We start from the raw sequence: 10,510 nt of genomic DNA, 5'->3' as shown, positions 1-10,510 counted from the left end.
CTCCGCCGCGCGCCTCCGCGCCTCGAGCGCCGGCGGCCCAGCAGCCCTCGGACCTTGCCGGCCGCGAGCTCCGGCGCCGCGCCCCGCGTCTTCCGCGCCGCCCCTGCCGGGATCCGACCGGATCCGGCCAGATCCAGCCGGGAGCACCTCGTCCCCGACCTCTACAGTGCCTCTCCGGCCTCCTTCCTCATCTCCGGCGTAGTTGCCGGCGAACCTCAATCCGCGTGCCCCAAAACTCTAGATCTCGGAGGTTGATTTTTTCCCTAAGTCCCGAAGTTATTTTGCAAAATCATGCCATGTTCATCGCATCATATCTTTGCATTCGTAGCTCCGTTTTGTGCGTGTAATATGTCAAATTGTTCGCCTCGACGAGTACTTCATTTCATTTTATTGCATCATGTTCATTTGAGCTCATCTTGATGCCTGAATCATCGTTGCAAGAGTGCTTCATGATGTTGTCTGCTGTCTGTTAACAGAACTTGCTCATTTGTCATTTTTGCCACGTTTGATGTGTGCATCCTATGAGGTTGATGTCTACATGTGTTTTGATCTATGCCATGCCATCTTTACAGTGGTGTATTCCATGTATTTTTGTGATCAATGTGGTGACTAGCACAAGCATGTAAACTAGGCTTCGTGATGTTTCTGATTTTAGTCCCTGTTCTGCTGTTATTTTTATACCATGTAAACTTGATGCTACAGAGAGATCCATGCATATTTTGAGATACTTCAGTAAGGATGTTTTGAACATATGGTTATTGTCTATCCATTCATGCCCCTGTTTGGAATTATGGAGTAGTCTAGCATGTCATTTTCGTGCTCTACTTTTGCTACAAAATGTTTCCTGGCAGATTGTTTACATATTCAATTTTGCCAAGGTTGTTGTAGTTGATCCTTGCATGCTATGAACTTGTTCTTGCCTTGGATAGCTTCATAAACATGTCTTCATGCTTATGCTATGCTTATCTTGTCATGCAATGACTTGTGGTGAGTGAATCGAGCTTGTCAAGTAGGGTACTTGCTGTTACTATTTTGCTAGGCTGAATCTGTTATTTCGTGATGCTATGTAAACCTGCTGCTACTAGTCATTCTATGCATAATCTGGAGATGTTCACTAATGGTGTTTTGTCCTACATGTCATGCTCTATCCATCCATGCCCCTGGTTGCAATTTTAGCCTGCTGTAGCTTGTTGTTTCCTTGCTCCAAAGTTGCTAAATAATGTTGTTGTCATCCTGTTAACATTAAGTTCAGTTGTTTCCATGCTTGTTGTTAGTGATACATGCACCCTATTAACTTGCTCTTGCCATTCTTCGCCTCACAAAAATGTCTTCTTACGGTTGGTTGCCTTATCATGCCATGTATTGCTCTATGGTGAGTGGTAGAAGCTCATAAACATGCCTTCTTATCGTTGTTCCTGCCATGTTTGAATCTGTATTATAACTTGCCATGTTTACATGGGTGCCATCATATTTTATGATTCTTTTTGGCTCATGGTCAGTAAGGGACTTTTGTTCTATGAAATTAGTAGGTTCATGCCATGCCTTTGTTTGCCATGATAAGTTCCTGTAGCATGTTGTTTGATAGCTCTAAACATTGCAACCTGGTGTTATTTTCTACAAAGTCTGAACAGTTATTATTTGCAATCTTGCCATGTGTGTTTGAGCATGTTCTAGTGATGTCTGGAGATAGCTCAGTGTTCATGTTTTGTTGTGCTTTACCTTTACATCATGCCCATGCCTTTTGTTTTCTTATTGAGGTCCTGTAGCATGTTGTTTTGATGCTTGCAAGATGCCTAGTTGCTGTTTTGGACAGATTGTTGCTATAACTTGTATAGAGTGTGTGTTGCACCGTTGCTCCGTTTTGAGTGTGCTCTATATGAAACTTGCTTAGAATTGCATGTAGTTTCATATTATCATGTTGCATCCATGTTTTGAGGTGTTTTCTTGATGTTTGTATGCATTTTGCATCAATGCCATGTTTGACTTGTTTTGCTCATATCTTCTAGACCGTAACTCCGAACTAAATGAACTTTATATGTATCTTGACTAGAATCTCGTGTAGATCATCTTGGTGCATCTTAACTTGCTGTTTGACAACTTGAACATAAGGTTTATTCAGATCTGGACCAACTTCGAAATTTGCATATCAGGACTTACCGGAATTGTTATATGTTGTTTCCGGCCTCATTTAAACTTGCCTTGATGTGTTGCTCTTGTTTGCATCATCTCTTGCCATGAGTAGCTTCATGTAGCTTTGTCATGCATCATGCTTGTTGTGCATCATGTCATGTTCACGTGTGGTGTGTTTACTATGTTGTGTGCTTCTTCTCAATAGTTCCCATTTCGTTGCGATCGTGAGGATTCGTTCGTCTACGCTTGGTTCGTCTTCGTGGCTTCATCTTCTTCATGGACTCGTTCTTCTTCCTTGCGGGATTTCAGGCAAGATGGCCGCTACCCTGGATCTCACTACTATCATTGCTATGCTAGTTGCTTCGTTCTATCGCTATGCTGCGCTTCCTATCACCTGTTCTTCAAGCCTCCCCAAATTGCCATGAACCTCTAACCTTTGACACCCTTCCTAGCAAACCATTGCTCGGCTATGTTACCGCTTTGCTCATCCCCTCTTATAGCATTGTTAGTTGCAGGTGAAGTTGAAGATTTCTCCATGGTGGACAGGATTTTGGTTGGGATATCACAATATCTCTTATATTATTAATGCATCTATATACTTGGTAAAGGGTGGAAGACTCGGCCTTTTGCCTGGTCTTTTATTCCAATCTTGCCGCCCTAGTTTCCGTCATACCGGTGTTATGTTCCCGGATTTTGCGTTCCTTACGCGGTTGGGTGATTTATGGGACCCCCTTGACAGTTCGCTTTGAATAAAACTCCTCCAGCAAGGCCCAACATTGGTTTTACCATTGCCTCACCACCACCTATACCTTTCCCTTGGGTCGGCCAACCCAAGGGTCATCTTTATTTTAGCCCCCCCGGGCCAGTGCTTGTCTAAGTATTGGTCCGACCCGGGCAGACTGCGGGGCCACCTCGGGGCAACTCGAGGTCTGGTTTTACTCGTAGGCTGACCTATCCGGTGTTGCCCTCAGAACGAGATATGTGCAGCTCCTATCGGGATTGTGGGCGCATCGGGCGGCTTTGCTGGTCTTGTTTTACCATTGTCGAAATGTCTTGTAAACCGGGATTCCGAGTCTGATCGGGTCTTCCTGGGAGAAGGTATATCCTTTGTTGATGGCGAGAGCTTATCATGGGCTAAGTTGGGACACCCCTGCAGGGTATAATCTTTCGAAAGCCATGCCTACGGTTATAGGCAGATGGGAATTTGTTAATGTCCGGTTGTAGATAACTTGACACCAGATCCGAATTAAAACGCATCAACCGCGTGTGTAGCCGTGATGGTCTCTTTTCGGCGGAGTCCGGGAAGTGAACACAGTTTCTGGGTTATGCTTGACGTAAGTAGGAGTTCAGGATCACTTCTTGATCATTGCTAGCTTCACGACCGTTCCGTTTGTTCTCTTCTCGCTCTTATTTGCGTATGTTAGCCACCATATATGCTTAGTCACTGCTGCAACCTCACCACTTTACCCCTTCCTTTCCATTTAAGCTTTGTTAGTCTTGATACCCATGGTAATGGGATTGCTCAGTACTCGTGGCTCACAGATTACTACAACAACAGTTGCAGGTGCAGGTTATTCAATGAACATGACGCGAGAGCGATGTTTGCTTGTCTTGGAGTTCTTCTTCTACTTCTTCTTCGATCAGGGGATAGGTTCCAGGTCGGCAGCCTGGGCTAGCAGGGTGGATGTCGTTTGAGCTTCTGTTTGTGTTTCATCCGTAGTCAGATGTTGATATTGTGTATGATATATTATTGTATTCGTGTGGCATTGTATGCCTTATGTATGTATCCCCATCTATTATGTAATGTTGATGTAATGATATCGACCTTGCAAAAGCGTTTCAATATGCGGTTCTATCCTTGGTGGGACCTTTGAGTCTCTTTAGGATAGTATCACATATTGGGCGGGACAAGTTGGTATCAGAGCCTCGACTGACCCTAGAAGCCCCCCTTGATTGATCGTGTAGTGGGCGTTGTTGAGTCTAGAAGAAAACTGATTTTTGAGTCTAGTTATATCGGAGAGTAGGAATTCTTTTTACTCCTCAGCCCCTTTGTCGCTCTGGTGAGGAATCTTGACGTAGGTGTTTTGAATTACTTCTCTTTCCCTTCAAATTTTTCCTTAGGATCATGCAGTTGGTTTTTTTGATCGTTGGTTCTCAGCTCTTTTGATCCGGTGCATTTCTCGTCAAGTTGACTCGAGCCTCTTCATCTTTGCCAAGTTCAATCCTCAGTTGTTTTATTTTCCCACCTTCCCACCCTTTTTCTTCTTGAAGCCGGAGTCCGTAATCGAGTATCCATCCTACTCGTGCGAAGTTTTTTGCTCTCTCTCCTTAATGATTTCAACCGGTGTTTTCTCTTCAAGATATTCGTCGATTTCCCCTTCCAAGTTACCTTTGTTTTCCCGCCCTCCCATCCTCCTCTTCCCGGAGTTTGAGTCTCTCTCGACCATCTATCTCATTCGTGCCGAACCTCTTCAGTCTTTCGTAAATTATTTCAACTGGTGAATTCTCATCTCGTTCGTCATTCTTCATCCCTTTCTTTTTCCGGTGGATTCAATTCAAGTTTTTCGGTTGATCATATTCTTTCCCTTGGCTCAAGTGTTTTCCTTGCTCGTTTGCATCTCGCCATTCAATCGTCCCGGAGTTCATAAGACATCTCATGAGATTCGTCTATGTTCCAATTAATTCATGGTTGTCACCTCATTCAAATATTTCAATCGTTCCGGTGCATCATCTATCTATTCATCATCCTTTCCAACGGTGTTTTCTCTTTAGTGGGCCCTAACTCACATGTCTTTTCCCAGGATCTTACCTGACTCTTCTAATTCCCCAGAGTTATTCTCAAATTCTTTTCATAGTGCGACGTAAGAATGAATTTCATCAGTCAGATGCCTTTTCAAGATCGATTTCAAATCATTTTCATTGTTGGCTCAACCCCTTCGCTTTTTCATTCTACCGGAGTATCTCAGTAATTTTGGTGGTGTTTCTCGTCGCACTTTGAAAAGAATTTGATGGTGTTCCCCTCATATTCCTCAACGGTAGACAGTCGCCATGTGGGACGAGGTGAATGGAGAGGGAGAGGATGGCGGGGAAGTGTCATCGCTCCAACTGTTTATCTCCTCTTGAAGTTGGGCTCGATCGATGAAGACTCCACCAGCTCGCTCTGCCTCAGAAACTGCACCGTGTAGATGCTTGATCCTTCAATCTCGGGTGGATGCTCCATCTTGGATTGATACTCCCACCATCGTCGTCTCACGATCGTATTACGTAAATCTGTTTGCTCCATGGCCCAGAGGAGCAACTCTATGTACTCCCGCGCGACTTCCTCCAAGTGTATTGCCTCCTTTTTGCTCTTTTCCATCTTTTTGGCCATCGCTTTCGCTGTCGCCGCTAATTGCTCCGGATTGTCAAACGAAGACCATATCCCCAACATCCTAGCTAGCTTCACAGGGTCGTCACCTGGGAGCCACACATATCGGTTGTATTCCTCCATCGATCTACTTCTCCGCAGCACCTTCACTTGCCGATGGTGGTTTTTGAATGGAAGAGGAGAGGAGCGGTGCTGGTTTTGGATTAGAACAGGAGAGGAGCGGCGGTGGTTTTGAAATGGAAGAGTAGAGGAGCGACGCTGGTTTTGGATTTGAATAGGAGAGGAGTGGTGGTGGTTTTGAAATGGAAGAGGAAAGGAGCAGCTTTGGATTTGGATTGGAACAGGAGAGGAGCGGCGGTGGTTTTGAAATGGAAGAGGAGAGGAGCTGCGCTGGATTTGGATTGGAACAGGAGAGGAGCGGTGATGGTTTAAGAGGAGAGGAGCAATGCCGTTCTTGGAAGTATTTTTTGTTTTGCGTATTTTGGGTCAAAGTTTGACCACGTAGTGTATTTGACAAGCAAAATATGAATGCATGTCATCAAAAACTGTATCGTTTGGTTCGTATCTGAGTGTAGTTTCAATTTATATTATTTTTGCAACGTATAACATATATTTTATTTGTGAAAACCACAGTCAAATATGACCCAGAATACAAGTGAGACTAGTTAACGTGGGGTCTCTTTCTTAATTAAAGGGTAAATTGATTTTGATTTTGATCCAGTCACAACGCGCCAGTTCTCTCGTCCAATCCTAAATTGCTGCCGCACACTCCTCGCCCTCTTCTCCATTGCAAAAACACCCCCTCTCCTCTCCATCATCTCCATTCCAAAACCATCGTCTTGCCTCTCCCTCTTCTCCATTGCAAAACGACCCCCTCTCCTCTCCATCTTCTACATTGCAAAACCACCATCTCGCCTCTCCCTCTTCTCCATTGCAAGACCACCATCTCTCCTCCCATCTTTCAAAGCTAGCACCGAACCTCTCAGAAGGACATCTCTGGAGAGGATGCAACAACGCATCGGGAAGATCGCCGGAGGCGACCAGGCGAAGTTAGCTAGGTTGAAGGAGATCCTTACTTGGTTTGACAACGAGCGGGAGATTTCAAGGACGGTGAGGGCCATGTGGCAATGTATGCGAAGAGCGAGATGGCCGCCATGAGGGCGGCGATGTACTCCCTAGCAGCACTCATGCCGTAGTCCTTTGAGTTCCTCGAGTATCTCCTTGGGTGATGGAGCAGACAGATTCGCCCGACGCGAAAGTCAGGCGGAGGTGGTGGGCGTACAGGTCGAAGGGCAAGCATCCATAGGATAACGAATCGATCGAGTACGTTGTGCCGTTCGTGAGGGTGCAGTGCCAGCCGGAGCCACATGAGTATTCATTCTCCCACCGCTAGAGGAGGCCGGATGGCGCGACGTCGCTTCCCCGCCATTCGCAATGGTTCCCTTGCCGCTCGCCTCGTTTCAACGGCGGTGGTAGGGCTTAAGGTAAGCTTCGCACTAACCTAATCTTCCATCTGCTCATGCTTACAATCAGTGTGACGGCTAATGAAAATCATGCTTACAATATGTCCTGGAGTACTACGCCAATCACCCTAAAATAGCTCTAGACCAAAAACAAAGTTGTGACACTGTGTACAAATAAAGAAAAATAGATTGGTGCTTCTTTCAGAAAAGAGTACTCCCTAGAAAAGTGCCAATATAAGCTACTAGTGTTTGATTAGAGGATTTCCTGCCGAGAAAGATTCATCCTCAGAGAGCGCCACCCATCCCACTATTGGTGGATGCCAATGCTTATATGGAGCATGGTTGGTGTCGGTAATTTTTACTTGGCACCTCGCACTCTACATATATGCCGGTTCCATCCGTACATTTGTGCAGTTCCACCAAAATGCAGCTGAACAACCTTGTTTGCATAGATAATGAAAAAGCGTGATTACATTATAGTGGCACTACTTGATGAAACATACACTAATAAATAGAAGAAACTTCATTTTCTTAATGGGAAAATATTGCGATAGTATCACAGTATGCCATGTTGCGAGGGCGAGATGGGCCCTATGACGCCTCATACGGTAGGCCTCATACTGGAAATCGACCCAATTCTCTCCGATACACCTTCTGCAGTGATGAACATCAGTGTACAGCAGTAGTACAAGGAGGGGCCTTGAGACATTCTAACCTCTATTTTTGTGCAGATCAACTAAAATTAAGCACCCCAGTTTGCAGAAACACTTAAAACATTAAAATGGGACTAGTTGATGAAATATATACTAACAAAAAGAAGCGGTTTCTTTATTTACATTGGAAATAAAATGATAGAGTGGACACTCGGTCTATTTAACTGTATTATTACTTTATTTTATCGATGGCACTAGGGTCGAGCAGGTGGCAAGCGAGGTGTGCATCGCAAGGATGGAGGTCGGGGGTGCTTAGACTGGGATGCTGAAGCTGGCTCTTTCAATCCCTATCTTCCCCCCTGATGTTTCTGTGGTAACATTTGGGTTGTAATCCAAACTTGGTGAAGCTAGTGCTATGCCCCCCCTACCTGCCAAGCTTATGTGGCGAACTTGTCTCCTGCCAGTACTCAGTCCCTTCTAGTAGTAGTTGCCTAACTGCCTGTTTACACTGAGATTTTGTCGGATAATTGTTCTCTATGGTTGGGTTTCTTTAATGAAATCAGAGGAAACCCCCTCTTCAATACTCTTCAATATATAAAAAAAATCAGTGGCACTAGCGACGCCAAAACATTGCCTAAAATTAATAGTGCCGCTAGATTAAGGTGCCAAAACAGTAGCATAAGAGCAGAGTCAACATGCAGGATCTTTGGCAAACGGTAAGACCAAAAAGGAACATACCTTGCGATGGAACCATATCTGCAGTCAAGGCCTTCGTAGAAGGGATGACACCAGTCACCAACATGGATGATTCAATTCATGGAACCTTTTTGTGCAGCTCACCTAAAATGAAGCAATATCCCATGAGCTAGCAGCTTCTTCTTCATTAGTTGCAGTAAAATTGAGCAACATCAAGGTTGGTCGTGAAGCTCGTGGAATGTTCAACTATAATTTGATTATCATTTGTGCATTTCAGCTAAGATCAAGCGTGAAATGTATATCTCTGTTTGCACAAAAAGGTGGAAAGGAGGGTGACTAACAAGTGATGAAACATACATCAAATGAAAAGAAGCATGTTCCTTATCAGAAATCAATCCTACAAGGACAATAGCAATCTCTAAAGTAACAACATTGCTAGATATTAGTGTGGGCATTGGGATTAACTATGACAACTGCTAAATATCACTTACCTTTAATGGTGCCATTGCTTCATTTTACCACCAACATTACATTAACAACTACAAAAGAGTTGGTATGTGGACATGGGAGAGTAGGCGGACCAGGGCAGTTGCATTTCTAATGAAAAGAAGCAACTTATCTAAATGGGAAATTTAGCAGGACATGAAAAACAATGCTATTGATTCATATAACTGGAGGCATTACATTGAAAACAACATTGTTTTAATGTGTCCTTACTTTTAACAGTGGTACTGCTACATTTTACAAGTGGCATTACATAAGAGGAGCTCGGGGCAACAAACATCAGAACATGATATCTCAGTTGGTCCCATTTTTGTTCGGTATAGCCACCTTATACTGTGTGAGGCTAGCAAATCTAGTGCTCGACATACTCTGTTGACTTGTCCCCCAGTCCCCACTTTCTTTCCTTTTTCAAGCAATAGATCGGTTTATATTGAGTTTGTACTATGTTTCCCTTTATTTCCCTATTAGACCAAGAGACCAGTTGGATAGCCAGTCTCTGCTACTTTTCGACCCCATTATTTCCTCTTTCGACCCCATTATTTCCTAGATTCTGGTAACAAATCTTCTCCCAACCCAACCCTTTCTTCCCTATTTGAACCAAGTAGTACTAGATTTGACCGTATGAAGTAGTTTTACCTCTTAACAGTAAAAATTTAGGTGGCTTTCGAACAGCCAATCAATCCTATCTACGAGGGGGCCTGAGAAATAGTTAAAGATACAAATGTAGCAACGTCAGGAGCTGGGGCAGTAGAGCAAGGACGATTTCGAAGGAAGTTATACTAAGGGTCACTGGGATGTCGCTAGGTGGGCGGCGGGAGGCCGGATCTGCCCATGCTACGGCAGCAAGGAAGAGCTGCGTGGGAGAGAATGGCAAGGCATGCTGATAGGGACGCGCCGCCAGTGGGTAATAGCCGACGCCGAGGACGACCACGTGAACATTGGACCTTCTCACCTTCCCCGGCAGAGGGGATCCAGCCGAATCTGTGACCAGCAGTGAGCAGAGAGAGAGAGAGAGAGAGAGAGTAACGCCCCGGATCCGATGCGCCAGGTCTTTCCCAGTTATTCGCCGTTGTTGCCAGGTCATTTGCTTGCGTGTTGCATTTTATCATGTCATCATGTGCATTTCATTTTGCATATGTGTTCGTCTCATGCATCCGAGCATTTTCCCCGTTGTCCGTTTTGCAATCCGGCGCTCCTAGGTCCTCCGGCGTCCCCCTCTTCTCTCTTTTCATGAGTGGGTGTTAAATGTTCTCGGAATGGCCCGAGGTTTGCCAAGCGGCCTTGGTATAGCACCGGTAGACCGCATGTCAAATTTCGTGCCATTTGGAGTCCGTTTGATACTCCAACGGTTAACCGCGTAGCCCGAAACCCCCCTTTCTCTTTGCAGCCCAACACTCTTCCAAAGTGGCCCAAAACCCAGCAAACTCCCCTCCATGCTCTCGGTCGTTCGATCACGACCGCGTGGCCGAAAACCGCTCCTCATTTGGACTCTCCTAGACCCCAGAAACTATAAATATGCCCCTCCCCCGAAATTCGCGGTCAAATCCCTCCCCTAACCCTAGCTTCGTCCTCATCCCGCAGCCGGACACGTTCGGACCCCGCCGAACATGTCCGCCCGTCGCCCCCGTCCAACCGCGTCCCGCCACGTGGCTCCGCCGACGCCCCCGCGCCGCCAGCCCACCGGGCCCGCGCTCGGC

The sequence above is a fragment of the Triticum dicoccoides genome, chromosome 4B (genome assembly GCF_002162155.2).
Source record: "Triticum dicoccoides isolate Atlit2015 ecotype Zavitan chromosome 4B, WEW_v2.0, whole genome shotgun sequence".
NCBI lineage: Eukaryota > Viridiplantae > Streptophyta > Magnoliopsida > Poales > Poaceae > Triticum > Triticum dicoccoides.
This window is presented reverse-complemented; position numbering follows the sequence as displayed.